Source organism: Grampus griseus (assembly GCF_964374135.1).
Source record: "Grampus griseus genome assembly, chromosome: 19".
In the NCBI taxonomy this organism is placed as follows: Eukaryota; Metazoa; Chordata; class Mammalia; order Artiodactyla; family Delphinidae; genus Grampus; species Grampus griseus.
In genome coordinates this window covers 16,539,430-16,545,670 of record NC_139013.1, presented here as the reverse complement: position 1 = coordinate 16,545,670, position 6,241 = coordinate 16,539,430, and positions in this window count along the sequence as shown.

Sequence of the window (6,241 nt, the reverse complement as noted above, 5' to 3'; positions counted from 1 at the left end):
CACATTTTATTCAAACGTGTTCCCATTTAACACTAGTACCTGGTGCCGTTCCCTGACTTCTGATTCACAACAGTGATGGAGACAGGAGTCCCGTAGCCCCAGCTCCATGCCAGGTGGGTGGGGATGGAAGCAGAACAGATGTTCACCGGAGCCCCAAGAAGGTCCTTGGAGGCTTTAGCTCAGCCGAGAAATGGAGGACGACACACAGGTAGGTGAGGTCCTTATGAGGACGGTGCCCGTCTTTTTCCACCAGGGGATGCTGGGAGACTGGGGCGTCCAGCTCTAGGAGCGTAGCTGAAACACTGCATTCCAGCCATGGTGCTGTGAAAGGACGTTCCTCTGTGCTCTGTGTGACCCCTCTTGTGATCTGCTTCCTGATCTGGAGATGGCTCTTCAATTACCAAAAAGCCATGTATGTGGACAACATGACTGTCAGGCTGCCAACCATATGTGCATGGGAGTCTGAGGAACCTCCAGGGACAGGCTCCTGCAAGTAACACAAACAGCTGGCCTTATGATTCCACAGGGGTCTGCTGGCTGGGCACAGGCCTCTGCTTGTCTGTGAGGCGGACTGGATGCGGCTTATATTGGGACTGAGTTGGGGATGTGGACCTAGGTGAGGAGGAAGGATTGCTTCAGGAGTGTCATTCATTTCAACATTTACTATTGTCACCTAGGGGCGAGGCCCTTGCTAGGATGGGAGCCAGGGCTGCACAGAAGATGCAGTCTGTGACCGTAAAACTCAGTCTTTGAGGGAAGACAACCCCTTCTTTCCCAATCTTGGTAAGAGGTGCCACTATTCATCCACCCAGCGCACAGGCAGACATTCTTGATCGTCTTTACTCTCCTCATTCACTTAAGCAGCAAGTCCTACAAGTGCATCTGCAAGCACATTTAAATTCCACCATGTTCTTACATCTCCACTGCCATCAACCTGGTCCTCCCCTAGCTGCTGCCTTTCCTTCTCAGGCCCCAGGGTGTCCCATACACCCCTGCTACCTCAAGGAGGCCTCCCACCCCCACCCCCCACCCAGTGCCCACCTGCCTGGGCCTCTCCAGTTCTGTTGGGCCAGAGCCCAGCCTCCCCCCAGCTTTGCTTTTCACTACAGCACTTAGCACTCCGCTGGAATGTGTGTTTGTATGTTTCTCTCTCACCTGAACCAAGGCCTCAGTAGAGCAAGGAGCGAGTCTCCTTCATGGCCACATGTGCAGGGTGCAGAACAGCTCGAAGCAACTCAAGACAAGCCAGACGAAACGAGGTGTTGCTAAGGCCAGAGGCAAATTCTAATACAGGGCGAAAAATAGAACTAGCCTTAAAATAAACCGGTTCTCACGTCGGGCTGAAAGAATACACCATGATCAGTGTTTGTACTAGAGCTGCAAGGAGGGACTGACACTAGGAGCTGCGGGTAGGGCTCTGTAGCTCAACTAAGTACAGAGTTTTCTCTTCTGCTGGAAACTCATGCCCATGTGCGGTGGGGAAATTCTTTTTAAAAACCTAACAGTGAAAAAAAAAAAAAAAAAAAAATTTAAAAAAAACCTAACAGTGGATTCAAAGGGAAAAGTCTGTGGCGACATCCCGAAGCGATAATACTCGGCCGAATAGGCGAACAGCACGAAGCACGCAGTACGAGCTCCGACCCTCCTGGGGGCGCTGGCTTCCCCGTCCTCGGGTCTCCTAGTCTGCGCACGCGCAGTCCGCCCCAACCCGGAGTATGCGCACTTGTGCGCACACGTCCATCTCAGACGTGCGGGTAGAGGCGTCTGCGACTTCCGCGGTCTGCCCCCCTATCCCGTCCCGGCGCGGGGACATGCGCACAGGTGCACCCCCCGGACGTGCGAGCCCACACGCAGACGCGTGCGTACCTCCTCACTACCTGAGCTGATCCCGCTTTCCCTGCGCGTAGACGCATGCGCGCCGCACCTCCGGAGAGTGGGCCCAGTGCCAGGAGATCCCCGTATCTCCGGCGAACCGCGATTTCTTGCCCTTTCCTGGTCAGCGTGACTCAGCATCCTCGGTGGGTGCGCCTCCCCGGAGCAGCTCGCGAAAATCCATCGGCGTGTATCGCCCCACACCCGACCTCCTTCAGCCTCCGGCCGTCGCCCTGTCCCCGAACCTCCCTTTGCCCTTGTCCTGGTGATCCCCTGGTCTCCAGGTCCTGCCTGACCCCTGTCCAGCGGCCCTGAATTGAGGCCTGACTTAAGTCTACCCTTCAATCCACTCCTCTGCCGGCTCATACTATTTTGCTGAGGGCACTTGAAGGTGCCTAACTGACTGGAGCAGAGTCTGTTGAACTTTCTGAGCCAGGTTTTCTTTCGGTTGTGATTGTCAGCCCTTGGCCTGGGTGCAGGTAGCCCTCCGAGAGCTTCACTTCCCCTGGATTCTGAACCCTATACCGTGCGGTTTGCAGACGGGGCTTAGCACAGCCATGTGGTGCCGATTGTGGTGATGGTGGTAGAAAACACGTTTAACGTTTGTCAACATAAAATTACCTTAAGTTACTATTTTTCCAAATTACAGGCCCCACTCCACTCCCCCGAGATTTGGTCAGAGAGGCCACCCCACACTCCAATGTCCGATCCCTTCCACACACTGCACCTTTCCTGGTGAGTTTCTCTCTACTGCCCTACACAGATCCTTAGATCCACTCCAAGGGGACCAGTGTTAATCCAGTGGTTGTATTCTCCTACCTCTGTCTTTGCCCATGCTGCTGTCCTTTCCGTTGGAGATGTCATTCTTGGCCATTTCCACTTGTAAAATTCTACCCTGTCAATCAGATCTAATACCACAAAGGCCTACTTGATGTTAGAACTGGGATAATGGGGAGGGCAGGAGGGGATTGCCTGCTCCTCCACTTTCCCTGTACCTTCTTCCCAAGGCTGAAGAGTCAGGAAGTGGCAGGCAGGACAGGGCTGTGATTAAGAACTGGGCTCAGGAATGGGGCAACCTTGAGTTAATTCTCTACTTAGTAGCAGAACAGCTATTTTCAGATTTCTTAACCTGTCTTAAGTGGGGAGGACAACAGGATATCCCTCATGGGGCTGCTATGAAGGTTATGTGGGAGAGAATTTAGCACAGAGCTCTGCACACAGTAAACTGGTGGGAGTAGTAAAGTACCCATGTTAGTAGTTGGGTGATGAATGGCTTTCAATTAATAATGGCTTGCCTTTGAGCTACTCCTTTTTTGCATTTTCTCTCCTTAGCTACTGTGAGTTATGGTCCTCCAGATAGGAACCTAGTTTTCTGCTAACAGAAAATCCACATAACTGGAATTTCTTTTTTTTTTAATTGGAAAACTCTATAGTTTTTTTTTTAAATTTATCTACTTATTTATTTTTGGCTGCATTGGATCTTCGTTGCTGCAGGCAGGCCTTCTCTAGTTGTGGTGAGCGGGGGCTACTCTTTGTTGCGATGCACGGGCTTCTCATTGCAGTGGCTTCTCGTTGCGGAGCACAGGCTCTAGGCGCGTGAGCTTCAGTAGTTGTGGCACGTGGGCTCAGTAGTTGTGGCTTGCGGGCTCTAGAGTGCAGGCTCAGTTGTGGTGTACGGGTTTAGTTGCTCTGTGGCATGTGGTATCTTCCCGGACCAGGGATCGAACCCGTGTCCCCTGCATTGGCAGGCGGATTCTTAACCACTGCACCACCAGGGAAGCCCAAGTCCTTGGAATTTCAAAGTACAACGTTAAACTTAAAATATTATGGGGAGGGCTTCCCTGGTGGCGCAGTGGTTGAGAGTCCGCCTGCCGATGCAGGGGACGCGGGTTTGTGCCCCGGTCTGGGAAGATGCCACGTGGCGCGGAGCGGCTGGGCCCGTGAGCCATGGCCGCTGAGCCTGCGCGTCTGCAAAAATATATATATATATATATTATGGGGAAATCTGAGAATATCTGGGAAATCTGGAATAGTTGAAGCTACTGGGAATAAGAGAGGCCAAACTCCTGGAGGAGTACATTATAGAATGTTAAAAAGAAGATGAAACCTTCAAAACGGTAATCATCGGAGGACTCGCCTCCTGCCTCTTCAGTACCCCAGCTGCTCCTATGGGTTTTGGGTGGATGAGAGAGGACATTGGGGAGGACAGTGTGGCAGTGGGCAGGTGAACACCCATAACATTTTTGGAAACACTTGGAGTTGTAAATGACAGCTCAGCTCAGAACAACATCAACACTAAGGGAAATAACTGATTCGATTTGTGTTCCAGCTGCAGACAGAGGTGACCTGGCCCCAGGAACTTGGGCCCTATGAGGTTCACCCTGACATCTCTCTGGAGGTCACACTCTCCATTGTTTTCCATGAGACCAGGGACTGAACCTCGGGTCTGTCCTTTCTGAAAGGCAGCTTAACACTACAGAAAACTGAGTTTCTCCTGCTGGCTTTGGGTCCCAGGAAAGAACCCTGTTTGGCGGGCTTAGGTCATGTGTTCATCTCTGATGCAATCAGAGAGGCAGAGGAAGAAACCTAAGGGTGAGAGGTAGTGGTTTCAGACAAAGACAACAGATGAACAGATGTCCACTGTGATCACCAAAAAGAGCCTACTAGAAAAGGGGAGTCAGTGGCTACTGCTGGGTTAGAGTCATCTGAGGAGTCATAGGGCAAGTGGATGATGGGGTAATGGCTACTGAGACTGGCCTTCCTATTGGATGAAGTTCTGTTCTGAAACACAGGATCGAGGGGTGGGAGTGCTGTTCTGTGCAGTCAACTGCTTGGCTGGGAAACTCTGGAGTGTTTCTCAGAAACTCTAGTAGACCAGATGCTGTTCAGCAACTGTCAGGGTTGTGCTGGGTACAGGAAGCCGAGTTAAATCTCAGAGTTGACAGTTGACCCAAAACTCTGGCTAAATAAGGGCTTTGTGGACAGGGCTGTTCCCTGCAAAGTCCTGTGACCATTCATTTCTTCAGTCTTTGGCCGCTCTCTTTTTTCCTTCATCTCAAATAATTCTGGGCTGAGAGAGAAAAGCCATTTGCAGAGGCCAGAGGTGGCAGCGACTGCATGGAACTGGGAGGTGGGCTAGAGGAAGACCTAGGCCTGGGTCTGCAGCAGGACAGGGCACACTCCTAGACGGATGGCATTTCTGGGGGAACTGGGCGATGGAGAAGCTCAATTTGAGTGCCCAGTTCTTGGACCTCTTCTCTCTGACTATATTTACTCCGTCTCACCCAAACTCTCATCTAGGCTCATGACTTCAAGTGCTACCTATTCACTCATGACTCCCAAGTTTTTCCTCTTGCTTGAACCGTCTCTCTTCATACTCCAGACGCGAACACCGAACTTAACACTTCCACTTAGATGTCTAATAGGTTTGGAAAACTTAACATGTCAAAAAACAAGATCATGACCTTCCCCCTAAAACTTGTATTTCTCCAAGATACAATGGCAATTCCATTTTTCCAGGAACTCGGGTAAAAAACTGGATGTCATCATTGACTGTTATTTTTCTTTCTCTTAATTCTTCACTCAATATATCTAGATCACCACAGCCAACTCTTCCTACCTTGACACCTTCATTCCTGGCCTGCATTATTGCTGTAGCGTCCTGTCTGTTGTCCTCACTTTCATGCCTACTGAACTGTTGGTCTGATCCTTTGTAAAACACGTCCGATGATGTCCCTCCTTTGCTTAAGCCTTTCAATGGCTTCCCATCTCTCTCGGAATAAAAACCAAAGCCCTGACGATGACTTACTGCCTTCCTTCCCTCTGTGACCTCATCTTCTATCACTCTCCCCTCATTCACTCCCCTCCGGCCACACTTGCCTCTTGCTGTTGCTGAAACATCTAAGCATGCTCTCCTCGGGAATTTTGCAGTTGCTCTTCCCTTTGCCTGAACACTTCTCCCCCAGATAGCCAACTGGCTTGCTTCCTCACCTTCTTCAGGCTTTTGCTCAAATGTCACCTGAGTGAGTTTTGCCTTGACGATTCTATTCAGAATTGCAACCCCTATTCCCAGCACCCTTTCCAGCGTTCCTTATCTCACTAGCACCTCCCAGCATCAGATATGCCATATATTTTACTTGTCACCTACATAGCCGCAGCACCTGTAACACTGAAGTGTTGTAAGGAGTTGGGTTAAGTGGGTGAATGAACGAACTAATGAAGCAGGCCGGGGCTCTGCCTCTGTTCCTCAGTCACTTCCAGGCAGAGGTCGGCAGAGCAGCAGCCCAAGCGGCCGCCGGTGGCAAGGCGAGAAGAGCTGAGGCCCCCGAGCCTCGGCTGCGGACCAGCTTGCCCCTCGGGCGCGGACCTC